Source organism: Chiloscyllium plagiosum, chromosome 28, assembly GCF_004010195.1.
Source record: "Chiloscyllium plagiosum isolate BGI_BamShark_2017 chromosome 28, ASM401019v2, whole genome shotgun sequence".
NCBI classification, from domain to species: Eukaryota; Metazoa; Chordata; class Chondrichthyes; order Orectolobiformes; family Hemiscylliidae; genus Chiloscyllium; species Chiloscyllium plagiosum.
In genome coordinates this window covers 3,905,163-3,933,054 of record NC_057737.1, presented here as the reverse complement: position 1 = coordinate 3,933,054, position 27,892 = coordinate 3,905,163, and the positions used below count along the sequence as shown (strand labels likewise).

Here is a 27,892-nt window from a genome sequence, read left to right as displayed (position 1 = left end):
TATTCACTTCCACAACTACCTCTGGCAGCCTGTTCCAGACACTCACCATGCTCTGTGTGAAAATAATTGCCCCTCTGGAACCTTTCGTATCTCTCGCCTTAAACCTATGCCCTCTAATTTTAGACATCCTATCATGGGGAAAAGCTGTTGGCTGTCTACCTTGTCTATGCCTCTCATGATTTTATAGACCTTTGTAAGGTCACTCTTCAGTCTCCTTGCTCCAGGGAAAATTGTCCCAGCCTATCCAACTTCTCCTTATAATTCAAACCTTCCAGTAGCATCCTAGTAAATCTTTTCTGTACTGTTTCTAGATTAATAATATCCTTCCTATAGTAGGGCGACCAGAACTGCATTCAGTACTCCAAATGTGGTTTCACCGATGTCTTCTACAGCTTTGCAACCCCTATACTCAATGTGCTGATCATGAAAGCTACCCTGCCGATAGCCTTCTTGACCACCCTGTCTTCCAGTGACTCCACTTTGAAGGAACTATGAACCTTTACCCCTGAATCTCTTTGTTCAATAACATTCCCCACGGCCCTACCATTGACGGTGTAAGTTCTGCCTTGGATTGACTCATAAAACACTTTGCATTTATCTAAATTAAACTCCATCTGCCATTCCTCAGCCTACTGGCCCAGTTTATCAATACCTCGCTGCAATCCCATATAACTTTCTTCACTATCTACTATACCACCAACCTTGGTGTCATCCACAGATTTACTAACCACACCTCCTAAATTCTCATCCAAATCATTTATATAAATGACGAATAACAGTGGACTCAGCAGTGATCTCTGTAGCACAAATCTGGTCACAGGCCTCCAGTCTGAAAAACAACCCTCTACCACTACCATCTGTCTTCTACCCTCAAGCCTATACTCAGTCTTAGAGTACTGGACATACTTTGCAATTTTCAAATATCTTCATGTTTTCTGCCAAAAAGCAACTGCTTTACATCAATGTATTAATGGGTCACAGGACTAGGGTGGAAACTGAACTTCAAAATGAATGCTGGTGAGCATCTCAATAGCTTGCTGTACCATGTTGAGGTACCAATACTCTGCCATTTCCTCAATGTGTGTGATGTTATTTTTCATATAGAGATATGCAGCATGGAAACAGACCCTTCGGTCCAACTTGTCCATGCTTACCAGATAGCCTATATAAATAGTCCCATTTACCAGTATTTGGCCCTAATCCCTGTACACCCTTCCGATTTTTGTACTGATCCAGATGCCTTTTAAAATGTTGTAATCGTACTCGCCTTCACCATTCCTCTGGCAGCTCATTCCATACATGCATCACATTCTGCGTGAAAATGTTCCCCTTCAGGTCCCTTTTATATCTTTCCCTTCTCACCTTAAACCTATGCCTGTTAATTCTGGGATCCCCTTCCCTACCACAGGGAAGAGTCTATTTCCCCTATCCATGTCCCTCATGGTTTTATAAATCTCTAATGTCGCCTCTCAGGCTCCAACGCCCCAGGCAAAATAGCCCCAGCCTATTCAGTCTCTCCTGTAGTTCAAACCCTCCAACTCTGGCAACATCCTCGTAAAGCTTTTCTTAACCCTTTCAACATCCTTCCTATAGCATGGAGATCAGAATTGCATGTAGTATTCTAATAACAGCCTCACCACCGTTCTGTACAGCCACAACATGACCTCCCAACTCCTATACTTAATACTCTGACCAATAAAGGAAAACATACCAAATGCCTTCTTGGCTATCCAATCTACCTGTGATTCCACTTTCAAGGAGCTATGAACCTGCACTCCAAGGCCTCTTTGTTCATTGTTTCTCTTCATTAACAATTTTATCCAATATTTAAAAAAAAAATTGTGCTGCTCAGTATGAGGCTCTTTATCTGTGGAGAAGTGGCAATCATCCACTTAGCACTTTGTTCTTAATAATATGGATCAAATAGAGAACTTCTCAGGGTCAATTAGTGTTCATATACACAAATTTAGCCAAATACAAAATATAGTGTATTTATATAGTGCCTTTAACATCAGAAAAATATCTCTTCCCAAAAATATTATCATAATTGTGAGACTGAGTTGAATAACCAGTGTAGGCTCACTATTGCCTTTTTAAGGGCAATTAAGGATGAACAACACATGCTGGCTTAGATAGTGACGCCACATCCTCTGAAAAAATTAAAAAGACATTTTGATCAAACAATGGTTTTAAGGAGTCATGTTAAGGAAAGAGAAAGGGGGGTAAAGGTTGAGGGAGGGAATCAAATAATTTAGGGATTAGGTAGTTTAAAGGACAATTGCAAATAATGCAGTGATGAAAACTGTTGATGCACAGGTGGGCAGAATTAAATTAGTCTAAAATCTTGAAGGAATAAACAGTTCAAGAAGGTTAAAGATTTAGGGAAGGCCAAGGTCATCATAGAATAGATGGAACAGCACTAGAATTGGAAAGCAAATAGTAGCAATAGTACAGTGAAGGTTTGCTTTGGAGCTGTAAGGCTCTGTGACAGATTAATGTAGCAGTGGTGGCTTTGTTCTGGTGAGTTATTTGTTGACATGAGGTACAACTACAGGCAGTGTTGAGTTTCAGGTTGTTGACAATTTTCTGTAAGATTATTAAGTAACTTGTGTTTTTAGGCTAAAATATACTTTCATTTAAAAAAAACTAGTGTAAGTGTGGAGAATTACGAATTCTGTTTCAGGTTTAATAAATTTTGGGTCCTGGTTAGCAGCTACACATGCAACTAGCTTTTAGTAGCTCTTTAACTCTTTATTTTTATTACCTCTCTTTCAATCATTGACAACAAAGACGCCTAACTTTGACCTAGTAATATAATATTCTTGATATGTTCCTACAAGGACTGTAACATGATTGACCATTAAAATATTTTCCAAGGAAAGGTTGAGGGAGGAGCTTTTGTTCAATGCACTCTAATTTTATGGAGCAGAATACTATAGCCATGAAAACTTCATTTGATTTCAATTAAAATATTGAAAATTTAACATTTTAAATGTGTCAGTGACTTATCAGTTTGGAGAAACCACACTTGCAAAAGTGCTGAGCAGAGGTTGAAATGGGGATCATATCAATCATACTGCAGCAAGAGTGAAATCTACATTGACATCATTGACAGTGTGTCCAATCAGACAAGGGGGTCCAATTTTTGGCAGCAGAGGACAACAGCATAGGCTTAAAGGTGAAACAGCCAATATTGCAAACTGTTCAGAGAAAGAGAGAAGGGGCAGAAAGAGAAGGCAGAAGAAAGCATGAAGGACAATGAGGAAAGATGGAAGAAAAAGTGATAGATAAGACAGAAAGCAGGAGACAATAATTAAAATCAATGCCTAAAGAGACAAGGTCTTCCCGCTCCCTGAGAGCTGTGTTAAGGAGAAACAGTGCCCGTTTGTGGCTGGCGATAATACTTTCCATTCAATGGAGTTTGCAGCTTGCTGATTCATACGATTGCAGGCCGGCGCCCTGCTGGCGAGCCTCTCCAGTGAAATTAAATCCACTCTCTTCAGTTATAAATTATAATGCTCTATAAACAACACTCCCACTGGGAATTGAGAGAGATCTATGCACAGTCCCCTCACTGTTTCTCGCTCTGCTCCTCTGCCACAAACAAGGGAGTACTGTGTGTCTGCAGTAATTTACACACTGTTTGATGTTTCAGATAGAGAATGGGAATGAGACAGAAACAAAAGACAGAGTGGAGAGAGAAGGAAAATAGCAAGGAACAAAGAAAGGAGAAGTGCAAGAAGTAAACAAGAAAGCATATCAATAAATTGGAACATAGACATCTAATATAATTCAAAGGTGTAAAACATAATTCAAGGGTATAAGGGAAATTGATAAGAAAGATTTTAATATTCTCATCCTTATTTTCAAATTCCTCTATGATCTTGCTACTCCCTGAGTAACTTCAAACCCAATAATGCTTCTGCAAACTCCACACTTAACCAGCTCTGGCCATCACAAATTTTAAACGTTTCACAATTGAGCCTGGGCTTTCAGCTAGGAGAAAGTGAGGACTGCAGATGCTGGAGATCAGAGTCGAGAGTGTAGTGCCAGAAAAGCACATCAGGTCAGATAGCATCCCAGACCCCAAACTCTGCAACTTCCTCTCAACACCTCCTCCCAGCCTTCTGTCCGTTTGGTTGCCTGTCCTGACATCTCATTATCTAGCTTGTCACTAAATGTTGTCCAATATCACTTCTGTGGAGCACCTTCAGAAGTTTTCACCATATTTTTTTTTAGATTAGATTACTTGCTTACAGTGTGGAAACAGGCCCTTCGGCCCAACAAGTCCACACCGACCCGCCGAAGCGCAACCCACCCATACCCCTACATTTATCCCTTACCTAACACTACGGGCAATTTAGCATGGCCAATTCACCTTACCTGCACATCTTTGGACTGTGGGAGGAAACCAGAGCACCCGGAGGAAACCCATGCAGACACGGGGAGAATGTGCAAACTCCACACACTCAGTCGCCTGAGGCGGGAATTGAACACGGGTCTCAGGTGCTGTGAGGCAGCAGTGCTAACCACTGTGCCACCGTGCCGCCCACTTAGTCCTAGACACATCAGAAGCAACACAAGGCACTCAATTGACCTCATCTAAGGTGCTATATAAAGGCAAGGTGTTATGTTATAGAGAACAGAAAGAGGTGAGAGAAATAGCTAAACACTGCTTGTATATTAATTCAGTTTCATGCCTCTACTGTTGTCTCTAGTTGTGTGAAGCTGTGCAGCTGGGAGCGACATCAAAATACTTATTTGGTTCCCCCAGTTTAAGTGGGGGACTATCAATGTTGAAAAGTGTGATGCTGGAAAAGCACAGCAGGTCAGGTAGCATCCCAGGAGCAGGAGAATCGACATTTCAGGCATAAGCCCTTCGTCAGGAATTGGGGGTGAAAGGGGGAATGAGAGATAAATAGGAGGTGAGGTAAATAAATGAGGGTGAGGTAGCTGGGAAGGTGATAGGTAGATGCAGGTGGGTGGAATGATAGGTCGGAAGGGAGGGTGGAGTGGAACGGATAGGTGGGAAAGAAGATGGACAGGTAGGAGAGTTCAAGAGGGCGGTGCCAAGTTGGAGGGTTGGATCTGGGATGAGGTGAAGGGAGGGGAGATGAGGAAACTGATGAAGTCGATTTGAGGCTGTGTGGTTCCCAAGGGGCATGATGAGGCGTTCTTCCTCCACTTGTTGGGTGGCTTGGATTTGGTTGTGGTGGAGGCTCAGGACCTGAGTGTCCTTGCCGAAGTAGGAGGGGGAACCAATTTGTTTAATAGAGCGTGATGACTCTGCTAAGCTTATCTTTAGTGTGCTTCCCCATTCCATGAGACTCCAGTGTTGAGAGTTGGCGGAATTAATGCAGCACCAGAGGCAGACAGCAAAATGGACAGTCAGTGCACAAACAAAACTAATTAAAGGATATATAAATAAATGAAGCAAGAGGAGAAAGAGGTTAAAGGAAAGAAGGAAGAAGCAGAAAACCCCATGTAAAAGAAGTCCCATTTTTCAGGATCTAATGGAAAATAAACTAGTCTTCATTTTGTCTCATTCTGCCTACATGTTTTGTTAGCTACTGGATGGAATGCTAATTGTTTCCATGTCAAGGCACTTTTGAATCTTGTCTGTTTTTTGTTTGTCCTGCAGTCTGCCCTCTCTCAGCAAAGACATATCATCTCTCCTCTTAGAGTCATAGAGATGTAGAGCATGGAAATAGACCCTTCAGTCCAACTCGTCCACGCTGACCAGATATCCCAACCCAATCTAGTCCCACCTGCCAGCACCTGGCCCATATCCCTCCAAAAGCCTCCTGTTTATATACCCATTCAGATGCCTTTTAAATGTTGCAATTGTACCAGCCTCCACCTCTTCCTCTGGCAGCTCATTCCATACACATACCACCCTTTACATGAAAAAGTTGCCCCTTAGGTCTCTTTTGATTCTTTCCCCTCTCACCCTAAACCTATGCCCTCTAGTTCTGGACTCACCCCACCCCAGGGAAAAGACTTTGTTTATTTATCCTATTCATGCCCCTCATGATTTTGTAATCCTCTATAAGGTCACCCCTCAGCCTTCAACGCTCCAGGGAAAACAACCCTAGCCTATTCAACCTCTCCCTATACCTCAAATCCTCCAACCCTGGCAACATCCTTGTAAATCTTTTCTGAACCCTTTCAAGTTTCACAACATCTTTCCGATGGGAAGGAGACCAGAATTGCAGGCAATATTCCAACAGTGGCCTAACCAATGTTCTGTACAGCCGCAACATGACCTCCCAACTCCTGTACTCAAAACGCTGACCAATAAAAGAAAGCATACCAAATGCCTTCTTCACTATCCTATCTACTTGCGACTCCACTTTCAAGGAGCTATGAACCTGCACTCCAAGGTCTCTTTGTTCAGCAACACTCCCTAGGACCTTACCATTAAGTGTATAAGTCCCGCTAAGATTTGCTTTCCCAAAATGCAGCACCTCTCATTTATCTGAATTAAACTCCATCTGCCACTTCTCAGCCCATTGGCCCATCTGATCAAGATCCCATTGTAATCTGAGATAACCTCCTTCGCTGTCCACTTCACCTCCAATTTTGGTGTCATCTGCAAACTTACTAACTCTACCTCTTACGCTCACATCCAATCATTTATATAAATGATGAAAAGTAGTGGACCCAGCACTGATCCTTGTGATACTCCACTGGTCACAGGCCTCCAGTCTGAAAAACAACCCTCCACCACCACCCTCTGTCTTCTACCTTTGAGCCAGTTCTGTATCCAAATGGCTAGTTCTCCCTGTATTCCATGAGATGTAACCTTGCTAACCAGTCTCCCATGGGGAAACTTGTCGAATGCCGTACTGAAGTCCATATAGATCAGGTCCATCGTTCTGCCCTCATCAAACCTCTTTGTTACTTCTTCAAAAAACTCAATCAAGTTTGTGAGACATGATTTCCCAATTTGACTTAAGTAAACTAAATAAAACATCTCTGCTTGAGCAAGGCGAATGATTGATCGTGCAAAACTCATTCTCTATCAATTTTCTTCTTTAGTTTATGGGATGTGGACATTACTGGCTAGGCCAGCATGAATTACATGTCCCTAATTGCCCTTGAGAAGTTAATAGTGACGTGACTTCTTGAACTGTTACAGTTCATAGGTGGAAGGTAAACCCATAGTATTGTTAGGAAAAATGTTCCAGGATTTCCTATACATTTAATTGTTTCACCAGACCTAATGGACATGGAATACTATGTGCAGAATTCTTACCGGGTACCAAAACTGACACATACCCAAAAGTTCATTACCTATTCAATGTAATGAAGCCTTTTCTTTGGGGTTTCTGATGAGAGAAAAAGGAACATTTTGAGAAGATTTGTAGCTCAGGTTAAGGTTCTGGATGTATGTCTGCTTGCTAAGCTAGAAGGTTCATTTCAGACGTTTTGTCACCATACTAGGTAACATCTTCAGTGAGCCTCGGGATGAAGTACTGCTGGTGTTTCCTGCTTTCTGTTTACATGTTGCGACCTTCTAGCTCAGCGAGCAAACCTACATCCAGAAAATAGAACACCAGAGATAAACAAGAATTTCAGAACTTCGCCCTCATTTAGTTCAACAGCATTTTGACTCTGAGTTAATTTTAATATTGCACCACTGAGCATATAAACAGATGATTGCAAATTAGTAGTTTATATAGTATGATAGTTGACATAACTAATCAATGATAATAATTAAAACAATCCCCAAAGTATTGAGGTTGGACACCTTTGAATTTCTTTCTCGTGTTGGAGCCGGCGGCAAGTAGGAACATTGGGCCACAGAAATAAGTCATTCTGAATGACCTAATGCATCTAAATACATTGATTCCATAAGGTTGCAATTTATCTATTACATGAAAGAACTTGTAACATGCAATAGTGCTGAGCTAACTGCACTCTTGGTGAAAATCAGCTAAATTGACACTGATCAATGAAAGAACTTAATTGGTCTGGATTGCCTAGTATTATAGCCAGCAAAACTAATTGATGTATGGTATCGGGGAAGTTTGCTTTAGGTTTGTAGCATATTACATAGTAGGTGGTAATAAAATGTCCACAAATGTCACTTATTGTATCCATTGCTCCTGATGCGGTCTCCTCTACATTGGGGAGACTGGACACTTCCTTGCAGAGGGCTTTTGGGAACATCTCTGGGACACCCGCACCAATCAACCCCACTGCCCCGTGGCTAAACATTTTAACTCCCCCACTCTGCCGAGGACATGCAGATCCTGGGCCTCCTCCATCACCACTCCCTCACCTCCCGACACCTGGAGGAAGAATGTCTCATCTTCATCCTCGGAACACTTCAACTCCAGGGTGTCAATCAGTTTCCTCATTTCCCCTCCCCCCATCTTACCCCAGTTCCAACCTGCCAGCTCAGCACCATCCTCATGACCTGTCCTACCTGCCAATCTTCCTTCCCACCTATCCGCTCCACCCTCCGACCTATCACTTTTATCCCCCTCCATCCACCTATTGCACTCTTAGCTACCTTCTCCCCAGCCCTCCCATTTATCTCTCCATCCCAGAGGCGCCAGGCTCACTCCTGATGAAGGGCTACTGCCCGAAACGTCGATTTTCCTGCTTCTCGGATGCTGCCTGCCCTGCTGTCCTTTTCCAGCAAACCTTTAATCTTGACTCTGATCTCCAGCATCTGCAGTCCTCACTTTCGCCTTGGTAATAAAAATTACTTCTACTCAGAAACAACAGAGCTCAGCAAATGGAAGAAGAAAGAAAAAGCTGGAGAGAAAAAAAGGATACAAAGATAATGAAAATGGGAAGAAAGTGGTAAAAAGAATTTTGAAAAAAATCAGTTATCAAGATGAAAGCCTAACCTTTCTAGGAGTCAGAACGAGATGCTGTCATATGGGGGGGGGGGGGGGGGGGAGCGGGTGGTGAAACACTGATATTTTTTTTCCTTTCTCCATTCTAGTTTTCTGTTTGTATTTGTTTTCAATCAATATGGTTTTCATTTACTTATTTCAGCATGGCCATATGTGGTCTTGTATCCTGATATAATGAAGCAGAGGGGAGTTAGAGTAATTTGAACTTCTGTGCTTGCATATCTATCGCCTGTATGCAAACTGTTTAGAAACTATAAAGCTTTGTTTGCTGCATTATTGATGAAGAGTTTAGAAATGCAGATGTCACAAAGGCTTCATTCAACATTCTGCAGGTTTGCTAGCTCAATCAAGTCACTGCACTATCCAAAATCAAAACACAGCAAAGTAGGCAATTTGTGTCATTTCAAATAAAGAGCTTTCTCAACCCCCACATAAAACCATTTGTTAATAAATACAAGAATAAAAGTTGTAAGGCTCTGCTTCTGAAGGGCTACCATGGTACTGTGGGAGGCTCCCTAGTTAGATTATTTTGAAAGACATGCCCCCATCACGCAGGTTCCTTAGTACTGTAAAGGAATGATTGAGGCTTAAGTATAACAAAATCGAATGGTATTTATGAATTGTGATAACACAAATTCAAATAGATTATAAAGCCAGCAAACCAAACATTGTTTTGTAATCACAATTCCTCTCAAACTTGGCAATCAAGAGGAAAAAAAAATCATGTTTCATTCCCAACTGATGGGAACAGTTGTAACTCTAACATGTGGAGTTCACTATCAAAGGAGGCTGAATGAGTCAGCTGCCAGATCCAGCTTCTTTTCCATGAAGCTCTCTATGTTTAAAACAAATGAGCAATATTTTAAAGCTGCTATAAACTGTTGACTTCAATTGACAGGAATATGGGACACAACTGGGTTAATGGTAAAGGTTCTTAATGCATTGTGCCAGGGTGACCTTATAGAGCATTATTATAACATGAGGGGCATGGAGAAGGTAAACAGACAAGGTCTTTTCGCAGGGTTGGGGGAAGTTCAGAACCAGGGCATAGGTTTAGGGTGAGAGGGGAAAGATTTAAAAGGGACCTAAGGGAGAACATTTTCACGCCAAGGGTTGAACGAGTATGGAATGAGCTGCCAGAGAATGGAGGCTTGTACAATTACAACATTTAAAAGGGACCTGGATGGGTATATGAATAGGAAGGGTTTGGAGGGATATGGGCCTCATTCCTGATTAAGGGATCTTGCCCAAAATGTCAATTCTACTATTCCTCGGATACTGTCAGATCTGCTGTGCTTTTCCAGCATTCCACTTGTGACTTAGAGGGATATGGGCCAAAAGGTCTGTTTCTATGCTGTACATCTCTATGATCTATGTGATAGATCATATTAAAGCAACATCATATGACTTAATACTTTTTTTACCTTTATATAGCTATTCTTATAAAGAGGTTTGAGACTCCCATTATATTTTAAAGTGTCAACATCATAAAAAAGAGCAACTGGTTGCTTTGGTAATTTTTTAAACTAGGAACCATAGGTATGCAAGCACAGCCTATTCTCTAAATTCCTCTTCATTAAGAGAATTTAAGCTTTAGGAACAGATCTGGGGATAAGAAAAAGATGATCAATTTAAATACAGTTCTATCTCAAGAACAGAATAATGGAAAAAAGTACAGAATGAATTAAGTGATATGTCAGTGGTTGAGAAATAGGTGAAATTTATATGAAATCTTGCACATGGAGAGCAAAAATGGGCAATGTTAGTTTTGTATGTTAGGTAGTGAAATAGGCAAGCACAAACTTGAAAGAAGCTTCAAAACATTGATACTGAACCATCCAACAACATTCAATCTCCAGTGTCATTGTTAAACAACAGAACTAAACAAAAGAGTACAAGGCAGAGAAAGTCTTGATAAACTTTATACATCTCGGAGCATGTTTTGAATGTAGCATCACTTCTGGTTCTGAGAAACAAGGGAAATGTTCAAAAACAGGAAGCAATGCAGAGGGGAAAATAACAAGGTTAACCTCCAGTTTTGCGGTCTGAGTTAGGAGGAAAGACTTGGAGATTTCAACCCGCTAATGATGCGCCTGGGGGGTAATCTTATAGATATCCTTTTTGATTTATTTTGTTAAGTGAAAAAACTAAAAAGTGTAATGGATTCAAATTGCTAAAAGATAATTGTAAACCTGTTGGACTATAACCTGGTGTTGCTGATTTGTAACTTTGTCCACCCCAGTCCAAGACTGGCACCTCCGCATCATAAAAGATAATTGCCAGCAATGGTACTAAAATTTATTTTGAGTGCACTTACAAGCCACCAGAAAGAATGCTGAAGATAAAAATTCCTTTAAACACTACAATCAGTGGGGAAGAACACAGGATTACTCTGGTTGAACTAAGATGGACTGAATAGCCATTCTCACAAGTTGAGTATATTGTGTTTTTAACAATGGATATTAAGGACTGAGTGGGATAGTGATGCTAGCTCACAACACAGAAATAACACAAGAGCTTAAAAATCGCATACGAGAGAACAGTCTTATTTTAAAAACTAGAAATGAAAGTAAACATTTTCCTCAATGGAAGAAAAGTTCACAACAAAGTAGCATTGGGTGGAATGGTGTTCCTCATTCATGGTGTTTGAGATTTTTTGATTGAATGCTACCTGATAATGCTCCTCTCAGTATAAATTGGTGTGTCATCAACAAGTTCTGAGCAACAATATCAGGCCTAATAGTTATTTCTGATTCAAAAACAGAACTTGCTACAGAAGCTCAGCAGTTCTGGCAGCAACTGTGGTGAGAAAGCTGAGTTAACGTTTTGGGTCCAGTGTTCTTTTTTGTTCAGTTATTTCTGATTATTGTACGGTGCCACCGTACAATGAGGCTTTTCTGCATTGTAATTTATGTCATGCAGCAAGGAAAGCTGTTTTTCCCTTTGTATTGTACTTATGCTTTTTGTTTCCTCAAGTTTCACTTGCTTCTATTCTTCTAATAATTAGGCTGTGAAACTGGCTGGTCGGACCCCAATCTGGGGTCACAATTCTTTCCTATCAACTTTTTCACTGTTGAGGAAGCCTAAAGGAACATCGTCTTAAAATCTGAGCTAGGCTCTCCAGGAGAGTATTTCAGAAACGTTTCTCCATATAAAGGATGACAGACACATTGAACTCTCTTCTATGAAAAGCAGATGATGCTAGTTCACTTAATTATCTTAAACTTGAGACTGAATGATTTTTACAAGCTAAGAGTATTTTGGAATTGATACAGATCAGCCATGATCTCCCTGAATGGCAAAATAATTACTGGCTTTTTCTATACTCACGTTAATGCTTTGAGCATCGGGAGTCAGGTGATCCTGATATCAGTAAAATTATGATTTATTTAAATAGAATTAAAATAAAAAGGGAAAGCTGCCATCGTCTTACCAGACCATAGGGCTGCTCTTTCATTAGAAAGAGAGAACGGTGGCATTTTAACTTGAGGATCACCACATATCAGATAAGGGGAAAGGTTGAGAAGGAGAATCCTTAATGGTCACCTCAGTTGGTGCAGGGATTGAACCCATCACTCTGCATTGCAAACCACCTCTCCTTCCATCTGAGCTAACTGAACCTCAGAAATAAATCCAGGCAGAGGTGTAAAAGGGACTGTTGATTCACTATTATGTAGTCAAAAATGACATCGAATTAGCGCTGTGGTAGTCAGCATATTATTACTAAGTTCGCTTGTTTGGACCATCATTGTCACATGGCTCACAGATTGCATGGGATTCTCTTGCATTTTCAACATCATCATGATGTGTTGCCATTGGCAAGACAACTGCAATATTGTAGGAATAAAATGGTTATTCTTCCCTTTCATGAAGTGATCTGTATATTGTATTCTCTCTGACTAGCTTAATTTGGAGTCTAGGTTTGTGAAAATTGATGTAAATTACCACCAGCTGTACCTTCCCACAATGGCACCAATCTTATGTCTATAGACATTTAATTTTAAGCCACACAGACACAAAAATTGATGCATAGAATATTCCAATGTCAATGGAACCTGTTTAGTGTGTAGATTGCTTGTGTGTCTCATGATATTATCTGATGCACTAACCCTACTCACTGCTCCCATCCTTGTTCACTCAAAGATCCTGCTAATAATTCTTTGGTGGTTTTGACAAGTTCTAGTTTTATTCCAAATAACACTTACTTATGCCTGAGAATGACAAGATCTGGTACCTTTCCCTATCAGCTGATGATTAGTTCTGGAAATAACTTATTTTTTCCTGTACTGCGGAGTCTGTTTAAATAAAACAACCTGTATTGTTGAGGAGTACTGCATAATCATACTAACTACTGACAGAACATGTTTACAGGTTTCCTGGCCAATAGTTATCTCTTGGTCAATTCCTAAAAACACATTATCTGTTCATTATCATTTTGCTGTCAATGGGAGCTCTGGGCAAGTTACCAAAGCAATTATGCTTCATTTTGGGATGTCCTGGGATTGCAATGGACACTAACCAAATGTAAGTTATTTTCCTTTTACTAGATTTTATTTCATCAGGTTGAACCTTTTCACTCTGCTTTCTTAGTTAAAATATTCTGCACTTTTTGCAGATCATCAGCTACTTGCAAACAAAGAAAATGCACAGAAAGGAGGTGTTGATGGTGGGGGTGATTGGAAAAGAACATTAAAACTGCTTGAGAATAAGGACAGTACAACTGAAACAAAATTACAGGTCACAGAAGATCCAGCAGCATCTTAAATGAGAAAAAATAGGTTAAGATTTCAGATCTATGTCCACATTAGAGCATATTCACACCCAAAATGTTATCCCTTTGCATCTGCAGCATAATCCCAGTATTCCTTGTGGAAATTGTGGGCTTTTTAAATGTTTGTTTGAATATCTGGAATGGAGATAAAACAGACATCAAAATTATCTTTTTTCAACAAAAAGACATGATTGAGCTTTACTGGAATGAAAAAGGGGTGAAAGGGAAACAGTGCTCTTTATGTGAGTTAGCTCACTTGCTGTGAAACCCAAAGCAGTGAGATGCCAGAGCAATGTGATGTTAGTGGCTGCTGTAATCACAGACTTCTGTCCAGCAGCAAACTGCAAAAATAGCAGCAGCTGCTGCTCCTTTCCACCAATCGACAGACATTTGAACACCTCCCAGCCAATTACCAGGCAAGTGACTGCACAAACATGGAATTATTGGTTCGGGCGGATGCTAACATGAACACTGGCTTTTCCTTCTGACTGCACTTGTATTCTTCATCTCTTCCCCCTTCTCCTCCTCCCAGGCATAGCTACAATAGCAAACACCTGATATCCATCTCAACCTGTACTTCTTCACAGATCAAACTGCTGCCACCTTTCTGCAGGCAGTAGTTGCAATTTACCGCAAAGCTATTAGACTTCAAAATCAGCCCAAAGCTTCACACACTGGGCTTGAATATTTAACCCCAAGGTAACAGCCTGAAAATCATTTCAAGTCAGAAAATAAAAGCTAGTCCAGAATGCTTTTATTTTCATTCCGCCAGTATGAAGCCCACTCTTCAGGCAAATCTATGACCTTCAGTGCCTGTTGTGCACGTGGCCTGCAGAGCTGTCATCCTCAAGAATCTTTCCATTCTGGCTGAATTTTACTTTTCTGGACAATTTAACAAAATCACATTTTCAAAAATCAGATGAAAAATGACTGAATTTCATTTCTTTTTCACCACAAATGTTGAGCAATAATCTCTCTTCGGTTACTAAATCAATATTGTTCCTTTTCAATCTGAAATGCTCTGATCGATGTCCTTACGAAAAGACAACAGCAGGTGGAAGGTGCTAAGCAATTCTTTACTAATCACTATTTGAAAGCCTGGTGTTAGCTGGCAATTTCTGGGCTAATTGATAATTACTATGGTTTATATGGAGGCATTAAAATAGACAGTTACAGGTTTAGCACAGGCTCTGAGTTAGAAGTATCCACATGAAGCTTTGGATGCATTGGCTTACAATGGAATATTGCAGCATATGAGGGAGAGGGCACAAAGAGTCCATGAGGCACTGGCAATCCTGGTAGAGGGTGTCCAGAGATGGGGAGGCATTCTTTAACTGGCAGATGGGTAAAAGTTCTCTTGGCTTTCTTGCTTCTCCTCTTCACTCTGCTGCAACAGCTGATGCTATTTTGCCTGTCCTCAATCCTTCCTCCCAACCCTCAATGAGACCAGCTTTGTGACTCAAGAACAGTGATTTCCAGCAGAATGGCCATGACAAAGCACTCCAATGGTTCTGTGGAGTCTTAAATATTATACAGTAGCATACCACTCACTCTTCGAATACTCCTCAAAAAACCTCCATGAAAATGTTAATAGATTATTGGTGAAGTCACAGAGCATAGCAACAGACCCTTTGGTTCAACCAGATCACATTGACCATGTTCCCAAACTAAACTAGTCCCACTTGTCTGCATTTGGCTCATATCCCTACAAATCTTTCTGATTCATGTACTTATCTTTTAAATGTTGTAACTGTACTTGCAAACATCAGTTCCTCTGGTAGTTCATTCCACACACTAACAACTCTTTGTGTAAAAAATAAACTACTTTTCCTTCCCCACAAATTTTAATCTTAATCGTGCAAAAGATTAAAAAAAACTCTTTAAAAATAATTAAGCATTTAGCTGAAACAATAAAAAAAAGCCTCCTCCTTAAGTCCACCAACTGTCAGCTTTCAATCTCCAGATAAATAGGCCTCTCCACGAGCTCCATATGTAAAACAATCTCTCATTCTACATGTATATTATTTCACATCTTGTTGAAGTATAAAGTTTCAAACATTTAAAAAAAAAATCCTTCTCCAGATCGAAACTCGATAAACACTTGGAGCCCAAACTACATTTGAGGGGAAAAGTTTTCCTTCTTCGCGATGTAAAACAATCTCTCCTCCATGTATTTTTTTTCAATTTGAAACACTAAGCAGAAGTTTTCCACTAATTTATTCTTGTATTATTATGAAATGTACTGAAATGAATGGAAAATATCTGTACTTTAACCAGTGCTCGATGACCTACATTGTTCACAACACCCTGATTTTAAAAATCACATCTTTTAACTGCAATTAGAGTATCTATCTCTGCCATCCTTTCAAGCTGCAAGTTGCTAACCCCACCACCCTCTTTTTCTCACATTGCTCGATGGCCTTGCTGCATTCTTTAACTGTAACCTCCTTTAACCTTACATTATCCCTAGACTCCTCTAATTTTGTCCTCTTTGAAATCTTCTATAGTCACTGATCCATAATCAGCGGCTGTGCATTCAGTTTGCCTCAGCTGTAAATTTAGAAATGTTCTTCTTTAGTGTCCCTACTATTCCTTGAAGATATTCCTTAAATGTGTTTTGCCGATTTATTTACAGGAAGGATCTATTTCTGTCAGCAGAGAGGTCAACAATCGGGACATAAAACAAAAGTGACTATAGAAAGATTAGAGGGGAGTTGAGAAGCAATTTCTTTTCACCTAGAGGGTGGTGGGGTTTGCAACTTACTGCCTGAAAGAGTGGCAGAGATAGATAGCTAATTGTAGTTAAAAAGAAGCTATAGGCCAAGGGCTGGAAGATGGGATTAAATTGAATAAGTATTTTGCTGTTGACGTGAATGTGATGGGTCTGATGGACTTATTTGTGTCATGAATCTTTTTTATGCTTCTCCCTCTTTATGTGACTCGGTGTCAAATTTTATTTAATAACATCCCTGTGACATAGTTTGAGATGTTTCCTATCCTTTAAAGCACTATATATGAATTTTTGTTGTCTTAATGATCCATTTAGAGTCTAATCAAAGTAAAATGAAACATTCTGATCAGTTGAATGCCTAATTTCCCAAAGTGTTTGGTGATACAACTCATAATGGACAGCAGTGCATGGTACTCATGAAAGAATTATGACAAATTCATAGGTGCCAACTAAATCAATTCAATTCAGACTTCTGAGCAGATATAAATTTTGATTTTTTTTCTTTTAAAGGCTATGATCAATCAACAGGAAACATAGGACTGACGAACCAATAAACAGAAGGATGAAACTTAAGTATTTTCTCTTGATATTCCCTTAATAGTAACTTCATTTAAAAAAAAAAGTTTTGAAAATATTTAACAGAATAAAATGGTATGGGAGTAACCCACTTCAATAATTTGCACACTCTTTTATGGAAAGTTGTTCAACACAAGCAATGGGCACATAGTCTATCCCTGTTGCTCAGAAGGGAAGGGGGAAATGAGCAAAGCATTAGTCATTGGGGACTCCATAGTGAGGGGAACAGATAGGAAGTTCTGTGGGAATGAGAGAGACTCATGGTTGGTGTGTTGACTCGCAGGTGCCAGGGTTCGGATTGTGTTTTTGGGATCCTTGAGAGGGAGGGGGGGAGCAGCCCCAAGTCATGGTTCACATAGGTAGGAAAAGGGTTGTGAATTTAAGGCAGAAATTCAGGGAGCTAGGGCGGAAGCTTATTGCGAGAACAAACAGAGTTGTTATCTCTGGTTTGTTACCTGTGCTACGTGCTAGCAAGGAGAGGAATAGGGAGCAAGAGGAGTTAAACACATGGCTACAGGGATAGAACAAAGAACAAAGAAAATTTACAGCCCAGGAACAGGCCCTTTGGCCCTCCAAGCCTGAACCGATCCAAATGTACTGTCTAAACCTGTCGGTCAATTCCTAAGCATTTGTATCTCTCTGCTCCCCATCTACTCATGCATCTGTCCAGACGCATCTTAAATGAATCTACCGTGCCTGCCTCTACCACCTCTGCTGGCAACGCGTTCCAAACGCCCACCACCCTCTGTGTGAAGTACTTGCCGCCTGTATCCCCCTTAAACTTTCCATCTCACCTTGAAAGCATGAGCTCTTGTTATTGAATCCTTCACCTTAAGGATTTGTCCACCTTAATAACCTCTAGCATACCCAACACATCTTCCCTACTTATGCCAACGTGATCCAGACTAATCAAACGTCTATCTCTAATCTCAAGATTCATCATATTCCTCTCCTCAGTGAACACTGATGCAATATAATCATTCAGAATCTCACCCATTTTCTCAGGTTCGGCACACAGCCTTCCTTCATTATCTTTTAGTGGACCAATCCTTTCTCTAGTTACCCACTTGCTTCATACATAAGAATAAAATGCTTTGGGATTTTCCTTAATTCTGCTTGCTAAAGCTATTTCATGACCCCTACTCTTTTGATATTCCTCCAGGGCGCGTTCTGTTCTTAGCTGACTAGACCTTATGTACGCTTCCCTTTTCCTCTTGGATAGTCGTACAATTTCTCCTGTCATCTATGGTTCACGAATCTTGCCCTTCCTATCCTTTGCCTTCAACGGAACATGCCTATCCTGCACTGCCGTTAACCTATCTTTGAAAGCCTCCCACATCTCAAATGTGGACTTCCCTTCAAATAGCTGTGTCCAATCCACATTTCCCGGCTTCTGCCTAATTTTCGAGAGAAGAAGGTTGAGAGATGACTTAATTGAGATATGCAAGATAATCAGAGGGTTTGACAGTGTGGACAGTGAGAGCTATCAGCTTTGACAAAGGGTCAGTTAGACTCAAAAAGTCTTTTCTCTCCTTACAGATACTGCCAGACCTGCTGAAATTTTCCAGCATTTTCTCTTTTGGACAGTGAGAGCCTTTTTTCCTCAGATGGCGATGGCTAGCACGAGGGGACATAGCTTTAAATTCAGGGGGTGATAGATATAGGACAGATGTCAGAGGTAGTTTCTTTACTCAGACAGTAGTAGTGGCGTGGAACACACTGCCTGCAACAGTAGTAGACTCACTGACTTTAAGGGCATTTAAATAGTCATTGGATAGACCTACGGATGAAAATGGAATAGTGTAGGATAGATGGGCTTCAGACTGGTTCCACAGGTCAGCACAACATCAAGGGCCGAAGGGCCTGTACCGCGCTGTAATGTTCTATGTTCTATGTCCTGCAAAGAATTTCATCTGAAGTGTCAATCAGATTTTCTCTTTCAGAGCACTTTACTTATTTAGTATAGTGGCTTCAGATATCTTTGGGTGAAGATCTGCATTGACTCTATCCATGTCCCTCAATTTTACACACCTCAATCGGATTTCCTCCCTCGGCCTTCTCTGCTCTACGAAAAATAACCCCAATCTATCTAGTCTCTCTTCGTATCTGAAATGCCCAAGCAACATTCTAATGGACTTTCTCTGCACCCTCTCTAATGCATTCCCATTTGTCCTAACGTGTGGTGACCAGAAGTGTGCGCAATAATCCAGCTGTGGCCAAAACAACATCTTAGACAGCTCCATTATAACGTTCCAGCCTTTTTATTCAATGCCTCGACTAAAAGCCAAGTGTCCCAAATGGTTTCTTAACCACCCTATCTACTTGTCTTGCTGCCTTGAAGGATCTATGTACGTGCACACTGTACCAAGGTCTCACTCATCCTCAGTACTACCCAGAGCGCAACTGTTTATCATGTACTCTCTTTCCTTATTAGTCCTCCCAAAATTCATTTTTTCACATTTCTTAGAATTAAACTCACTGTTCATCCCATCTGACCAGCCTGTCTATATTTTCATACGGTCTAAAGCTTTCCTCTTTGCTTTTACCACAAGACCAGTTGTGTCATCTGTGAATTTACTGATTAAACTAAATCATTAATATACCGACTATAAACAGCAGAGGCTCCATCACCAAACCCTGCTTTGTTCCACTGGACATAGACTACCAGTCACAAAAATAACCTTCCCCAGTACCCTCTGCCTCCTGTCCCTCAGGCAGTTTTGGATCCCATTTACCAAATTGCCTTGGATCCCATCGGCTCAGCTTTTTCTTATGCAATGCTTTATCAAAAGCCTTACTGAAGTCCACATAGATGACATTAAGTGCACTACTCTCATCCACACATTCTTAAAAAATAAATCAATCAAGTTTGTTGGACAAGATCTTCCTCTGATAAGCTGTGTTGACTATCCTTGATTAATCTTTGTCTTTCCAAGTGGAGATAAATCTTGTCCCTCAGAGTTTTTTTTAATCAAAGGTTTCCCTATAACTGATATTAGACTCACCACCTTACAGTTCTTTGGTTTATCCTGATCATCTTTCTTGAATAATGTTACCACATTGGTTGTTTTTGAATCCTTTGGCATCTGTCCAGTGTCCAGAGAGGAATTGAACATTAACATTAAGGTCCCTGCAATTTTCTCCTTTGCCTTCCACTGCATCTCATCTGGGACTAGATATTTATCCAATTTTAGGCATGCTCAATTTGCTAATATCACATCACTCTCATTATCGGTAGAGTGCTACTCCAATTCTGGCCTCTTGTGAATTCCTGATTTGAATAAATCCACTTTTTACAGCCATTTTCCAATTCCTCAGGTCCTAAACTCTGGAATTCCCTCACTAAACATTCTGCCTCTCCATCTTTCTCCACTCTTAAACCCTCTGTTTGATCAATTTTTGGCTACCTGTCCTAATATCTATTAAATTCCGCTCGATAATGCTTCTGTTAACAATGTGCTGAAACGTCTTTAGACGTTTTACTATGTTAAAGATGTTTGATAAATGCAAGTTGTTATCAGTAAACATGTGCTTGCAAAATTACATGTTGATTTCTTTAAGAACAGAAATAATGCAATATCACTCTTGTAAAATATTACATACATACCACATAAGGAAACATAAATATGACAGCCTGCCTTCTGTTATTTAGACAGCTTTGAAGAGAGTACATTGCACTTTGTCCAACACAATGCGAATCAACAATACAGAACTCCAGTGATACTGTAACAATACACTGCACCCTCCTAAATCATCATGTTAAGTACCTTAGTGTTTTATTTTCACGCAATTATGATCACTCTTGACTTATGATCAATTATTTTGTCGGACAAAGAATTTGAATTAAATCAAGCTTATTATGGTTAGACTGTTATTGAATTTTTGCAAATCAATGTAATTTTAAAAAATGACTCCACTACCACACTGATCAATATTGCTTAACTCTACCACACTGTGCCCTAAGAGACTGTCAATAATATCTTGTCTTGCATTGTATGCCTTTCTCTACAGACTTCATTAAATCCACTTAGATGAATTCAACAAGTAAATTCTGAATCACTGGACTCTAACTGTATCAGTTCAATTGAAGACTCTCCTAGCTTATTGTGGATGAATCCCCAATTGCAGCAGGAGTCAAGAAGGCAGGTGTTATGTTGGTCTTCGTAGTCAGACGATTGTTGCAAATATACAGGGCTTTTGTAGACCACACCTGGAATGCAATGTGCAGTTTTTGTCTCCTTCGCTGAGAAAGGATGTTCTTGCTATAAAGGGAGTGCAGCAATGGTTTACCAGGCAGATTCCTGGGATGGTGGAACTGACATATGAGAAGGGATTGAATTAGTTAGAACTATATTCGCTGAAATCAGAAGAATGAAAAGGAGGTATCCCATAGAAACCCATAAAATTCTAACAGGAATAAACAGGATAGATGCAGGAGGGATGATCCGGATGAAGGGGAGTCCAGAAGCAGGGGTTAAGGAAACAGAGTAAACCTTTTGGGATTGAGATGATCCCTTCACCCACAGAGCGGTAAGTCTGTGGAATTTGTTAACGCAGAAAGCAGTCGAGCCCAAAACAATGTATGATGAGCTCCAGGTGCTGTATTCAACTCCTTGTAAAGATATTGGGATACTGGGGAAAATGAGAGCAGACTATTGAGTTGGATGATCAACCAGTTATAATAAATTATGAAGCAGGCTTAAAGGGCTGAATGGTCTACTTCTGCACCTAATATCTATGTTTCAAAAATGATTTGGATGTGAACATAGGAGGTACAGTTAGTAAGTTTGCAGATGATACCAAAATTGGAGGTGTAGTGGACAGCGAAGTAGTAGGTTCCCTCAGAGTACAAGGGATCTTGATCAGACGGGCTAATGGGCTGAGGAGTGGCAGATGGAGTTTAATTTAGATAAATGTGAAGTGCTGCATTTTGGAAAGGCAACTCAGGGCAGGACTTATACACTAAATAGTAAGGTTCTGAGGGGTGTTGCTGAACAAGGAAACCTTGGAGTGCAGGTTCATAGTTCCTTGAAAGTGGAGTCACAGGTAGATAGGATAGTGAAGGAAGATATGCTTTCCTTTATTGGTCAGAGCATCGAGTATAGGAGTTGGGAGGTCATGTTGCAGCTGTACAGGACATTGGTTAGGCCAGTTTTGGAATACTGGAAAATTTAAAAGGGGCAATTTTTTTCACTCAGAGAGTCAATCCCATTCCTGTGGGTCTGAAGTTACATGTAGTCAAGATCTGGTAAGAATGGAAAATATCCTCTGCTGAATGAAATTTGTGAACCAGATGGCTTTTTACAACTAAAAGTGGTTAAATGGTTATGTTAGACCAGATTTTTATTCCAGTTTTTTTATTGATTAAAATTTCACCATATCTTGTTGTGGAATTGAACCCATGTCCATAGAGAATTGGTTTAGGATTCTGGATTACTAGTCTAGTGACATTTAAAGTAATTTTTTTTTCACCCAGAGGGTGAACAGAATCTTGAATGTACTGTCAAAGAGATACTAAAAGAGAGAAACATTACAACCTTTAAAAAGGTATATCGATGAATGCTTGAAAAGTATCAACATTCAAGCTATGGGCCAGGTGTTGTAAAGTGGGATCGGTGTAGATCGGCCAGCATAGACATGAGGGGCTGAAGGGCCTGTCCTGTGCTGTACGACTCTAATGACATTTACCAAGATGACACTACCATTATCAACTTATGATTGCAGTCTGCTCCTCCTTTGAAGCCAGAAGGTCTCTGACGTGGCTCTCCAGCTTCAAGAGCTTGTCTGTCACCCCTAACTAGGCAAGTGCACCCTCTGGAATCAACTGGACACCTTGAGGAACATCAATATGAATGACTATTTACTGGAGCCTGATAGTGGAATTCAGAAGCCCATAGGGAGAAGCCTGTCTCCACCTTTGGACAATTCTTTCATTTCTTTGATAATCTGAAATGGAAAACGGTTGTAACATATATTTTGTGCAATTAACAGCTTTGGTTCCTTTCAGAGAGTTACAGCAAGAAAACCATTTGAGTCTTGCATAATCTGGAGCTAGGTAATAAAAGCACTTTTGCTTTTATTCTCCTCAATGTCAACTACAGAACAACTTTGGTTATACAAACGTCAATTATCCGAATTTCGAATTATCTGAACAAAATCTCGAGGTCCCATAAAAAGTAATCTGAACAATCAGTTATCCGAACAAAATATTCCGTGCCTATCTCATTCGGATAATTGAGGTTGTTCTGTAATCTTTGTCTATGGCTTAATTCTGAGAAGAATGTTGGTTAGCTTTTTTAAAAATAGGTCTGTGCAGGAGTACAGTACTCAGCAATATTATTCACCTGAGGCAATTTTACAGACCAAGAAGCAAAGAACTGGAACATCTGTTACAGAAAAGAATGCAGGACAAGCAATGTTAGAAGGATAAGGCAGCTAGGAAAATCATAGAATTGGTAGTGTGTTTCAAGCCTGTCACATACTGAAGTGAGTAGATGATATAATAAGCCATTAGGTGAGCCCGAATAATTTATGATCATCTGAATGTGCAATATTGTATATCCACTTAGGTTTAGTATTATTTATCTTTGAGTGAATGAAGCCTGTTAATGACTATCCATTTTAATAGTTCTCTTCTCATCAAAAATGGTAACCACAGTGGTGAAGAATGATATGGAGGAAGTGAGTGAAACTTAAGCACTAAAAAGCTCAACCAGTGATGGAAAGTAAGGAAGGATGAAAAAATCAGTAGCAGGTCAAATTATACTGGCAATAGAACCATTGCAATATCCTGAACTAAATGACATGGCAATAAGCATGGGATTAGATTTTAAAAATAATTAATTGAATGTAAAATGCTTTGGTAAATCCTGAGTACGTAATAAGACACTGAGCAAATGTTATTTCTTTCCTTGAAATCTCTGCATATCTTGGAGACTTCTGCAATCAAGGACTGGAATAAATGTTAAAAACTGTGAGAATAGAAGTGCTTTGAATGTCATCTGAATCTGAAGAGATTCTTTCTGCCTGCAAAGTGGTTAAATTATGTCTTCTACATTTCCAGATATGCCTAATCTGGTCGAGACTGTATCATTCTGAAGATTTAGATTACTGGGAATGAGCAGGCCAAAGCAGATCGGAAACTTGTCTAGTTGATTAAATATCCCAGTGATATTTGAGGAAGCCTATTGAGTCCATCAAATTTGCCTTGACAGCTCTTTTTAAATTCTAAATTCCTGTTCTTTAATATGTTTACTTTTCTATACCTACCTCCCTTTTAAATTGTTCTTGTATCTCTGACCTTTGGGGCAGTGTTTTCCACATGATTGCAAAATTATTTTGTGAAGAAGTGTCCTAGGATTTGATTCTAACAGAGAAAAAAAACTCACAAGGTAAAATGCCCATTTTACTTTTGATCCGAGCTGGTATGCCCAGTGTTTTATCTGACTTAGTACTTCTTCAGTCTTTTAAATCTAGATTGAATCATAACATCTGGATGGAGCTGCTGAGCTTGTGTTTATTATATCACTATACTGCCATTTTAATTTATGCAAAATAAACAGTTCATTAATTCTCTTCATCCATTCAAAATTGCAATTTTCATAATAGTTATGTACTTAAATGCAAATTTGAATCACATTATATTCTTAATACAGGAATAGGCCATTCAGCATCTCAAATCTGTATAGTCTGCACCTTAACTCCATCTACTCACACTGGCAGCCACAAAAGCTGTATTTTAGAGATGCTTTATTATTGCTTAGAGGACTTAAAAGTTTTGCGGAAATATTTGGAATGGCATATTAAGAAGAGGTCACCGTAAGTTCATTGTGTACATTGAAGTTTTTTAAAACACGGCTTCCTGTAAATCACATGATTGGTAATAACTGCTTGCTTTGCTATAGACCCCTGCTAGGGCATTGACTGGTTTGAAGAAGACCCTTGTTTTGAATCTGATTCCGTTGGAGGAATTCCTACTAAGAACTAGCTGAGCTGGAGAAAGATGTGCTTAGAGGACATTGCTTGGCTGATCTCTCTGGTTTCTGAAAAGAAAATCCTCTTGTTGAGATCAAGGTGAAAACCATTTGTTCTTTAGAGTGATTCAGAAACACCTCCATAAGACCATAAGATAAAAATAGGCCATAAGAAACATCGAATCTTTTCTGTCATTCAAATGAGATCATGACTAATTCGGTAATCCTCAGCTTCCTTTCCTGCCTTTTCACCATAACCCTTGATTCCCTTGCTGACTAAAATTGTCTGCCGCAGCCTTAATATTCCTAATGACACAGCTCTCCTAGACAGCTCTCTGCAGTAAAGCATTTCACAGATTTCATATCCTCACAGAAGAAATTCCTTAAATCTCTTTTAAATGGATAATTCCAATCTCTAAGATTATACTTCATTCCCTTTGAAATTTATGCATGAAGACTCCCAAATTCCTGTGCTACAGCTTTCTGCAATTTCTTTGAATTTTAATAATACTCAGCTCTTCTATTCTTCTTGCCAAAAGGCATAACCTCAAATTTTCCCACATTCAAGTTTGGCTGTCAGGTTTTGGCCCATTCACTTAACCCACTTGCCTTCCCATTTAGTTTTGTGTCATCCACAAAATAGGCGATAGTACATTCACATCCTTCATCTAAGACAATAACATATATTGCAAATAACTGTGGGTTTTAGCAGAGATTCCTGTGGTACTCTACTAGTTACATGTTGCCATCTTGAAATACCCCCTTTATTCTAGTTGTCTGGGATTAAATGGTATTTTCCAAAAACGCTGTGCCTGCAAGATTTCAGATACTACCACGAGTGATGAGTGACTTGACCACACATGATAGAACAGCAGAGCACCAAATTCCAAAACATTCTACATTGTATTACACAGATTTCCAGCATCTGCAATTCTTTAAAATATGCTGTGACCAGTGGAGTAGTGAGACAAGAATGACAGCGCACTCCTGAAGCCTCAGTTGTAATAGTTCCAATATCTCATTAATAATTGGAAAGGGGGCCAAGTGAGTGGGGACTAAAAACAGCCATAGTAGAATCCGTTATCTAAAACTTGATTCCCTGGCCCCACTCATTCTTGCCTGCAACAGAATTGAAATTTTTAACTGTCCAAATCTTCTCCATTGTAAATTGATGTGGTATGCTTTCTGAAATCCTTCTAGGTAACTTGAATGTCTGCTGGCGCAACTATCCTATGCATTTTTGAAGATCAAACATGGTAGAAATACTGTAAACCACAAGAATAATTTGATGCTTGACTGAAGATATTTGGGGGCCAGTGCTTAACATGAGAAACAAAAGGTGAAGAAAATCTTTTCTTGAAGGTATTAATGTAAGGCACGGCTGGAGAAAAGAAAATTTGTGACAGAGTAGACTGGGTTGGAACTGGCTGGGTTGGATTTGTCCTGCTTTTCCTTCATAGGACATACATGGGCAATTTTCCACATTGCCAAGTTGATGCCAGAGTCCATCTGAGCTGGAACAGCTTGGTAGGGTGTGGAATTCTCTGGAGCACAAGTCTTATGTATCACTGGCAGAATGTTTCTGAGCCTATAATCTTCATAGTATCCAGTCATGTGTGCGGCTCCACGATCAATGAGGATGGGGATATTTGTGGAATATCCCCCTCGAGTGAGGTTTTTAATTGTCCACCTCCATTAGTATTTATTAGGCAGTGATATCAACAGTCACTGAACCAATGAAAATAGATAAAATTAAGACGGATTAGCAGCAAGTCCAATGTGTTTAAAAAAGATTACTTCATAGGATGTGGATGATACTGTCAAAGTCAATGTTTTCTTTTATTCACTTATGGGAAGTCTCTGGCTAAACCAACATTTATTGCTCATCTCTAATTGCCCAGAGGGCAGTTAAGAGTTAACCACATTAATGTGGGTCTGAATACACATGCAGGCCAGACTAGGTAAGGATGATAGTTTCCTTTCCTAAAGGACATTAGTGAATCCACTAATGCTATCCATTAATGACAGTCAACAATGGTTTCACAGTCATCATTGGGTACTTAATTCCAGACTCTTTATTGAATTCAAATTCCACCATCTGCTGTGGTGCGATTCAAACTCAGGTCCTCAGAACATTAGTTGAGCATATGGATTAATAAATAGCCTAGTGTAATACCACTAGGCTATTCCCTCCCCATTTATTACCCAGAGTTCAGTGTACATATTTAGTGTCCTCCATACTACCTCCATATGAGAGCACCCTCTTCAGACCATCTCAGACAACAGGACACAAAAATAGGGGGTGAAGGTAAATGCTGAGGATAACAGAGTCTGCAGAAAGGTACAGACAGGTTAAGCAAGTGGGCAAAAACTTAGCAGATGGAATATGAAAATATGGGGTTATGAACTTTGAGAGGAAGAATAGAGGAGCTAAATATTATTTAACTGGCAAGAGATTGCAGAAAGCTACAGCACAGGTGGATATAGGAGTCCTCATGCATAAGTCTCAAGAAGCTAGCATACATATTCAGGTGGTAATAGGAGAGGGAAATGGAATGTTGGCCTTTATTTCATATGGAATAGAGTATAAAAATAGGACGGTTTTGCTAAAACTATATAGGGCATAATCAGACCATGGCTGGAATAGCATAAACGGTTTTGGGCCACTTATTCAAAGAAAGATACACTGGTATTGGAGGCAGTCCAGAGAAGGTTCACTAGGCTGATTCCTGGTATTGAGGAACTGTCTTATAAGGAGAGGTTGAGTTGATTGGGCCTGTACTCATTTGAATTTAAAAGGTAAAAACAATGACTGCAGATGCTGGAAACCAGATTCTGGATCAGTGATGCTGGAAGAGCACAGCAGTTCAGGCAGCATCTGACGAGCAGCAAAATCGATGTTTCGGGCAAAAGCCCTTCATCAGGAATAAAGGCAGAGAGCCTGAAGCGTGGAGAGATAAGCTAGAGG

General features: G+C 39.9%; 1 protein-coding gene and 1 long non-coding RNA gene across 5 annotated transcripts in view; one reads left to right on the top strand and one right to left on the bottom strand.

Moving 5' to 3' along the window:
- LOC122563889 overlaps positions 1 to 22,749 on the top strand; it is a 44,914-nt gene extending 22,165 nt beyond the window's left edge. For 2 of the 3 annotated variants that reach the window (XR_006315764.1, XR_006315766.1), the window contains 2 exons: positions 16,886 to 16,948; positions 20,963 to 21,041. This is a non-coding gene — a long non-coding RNA (uncharacterized LOC122563889). Of the gene's footprint in view, positions 1 to 16,885; positions 16,949 to 20,962; positions 21,042 to 22,675 lie in introns of those variants that run through there. The other variant, XR_006315765.1, reaches the window with a different exon arrangement.
- Positions 1 to 27,892, bottom strand: part of bcas3 (BCAS3 microtubule associated cell migration factor) — a 1,214,579-nt gene that overhangs the window by 300,425 nt on the left and 886,262 nt on the right. The window lies entirely within an intron of this gene.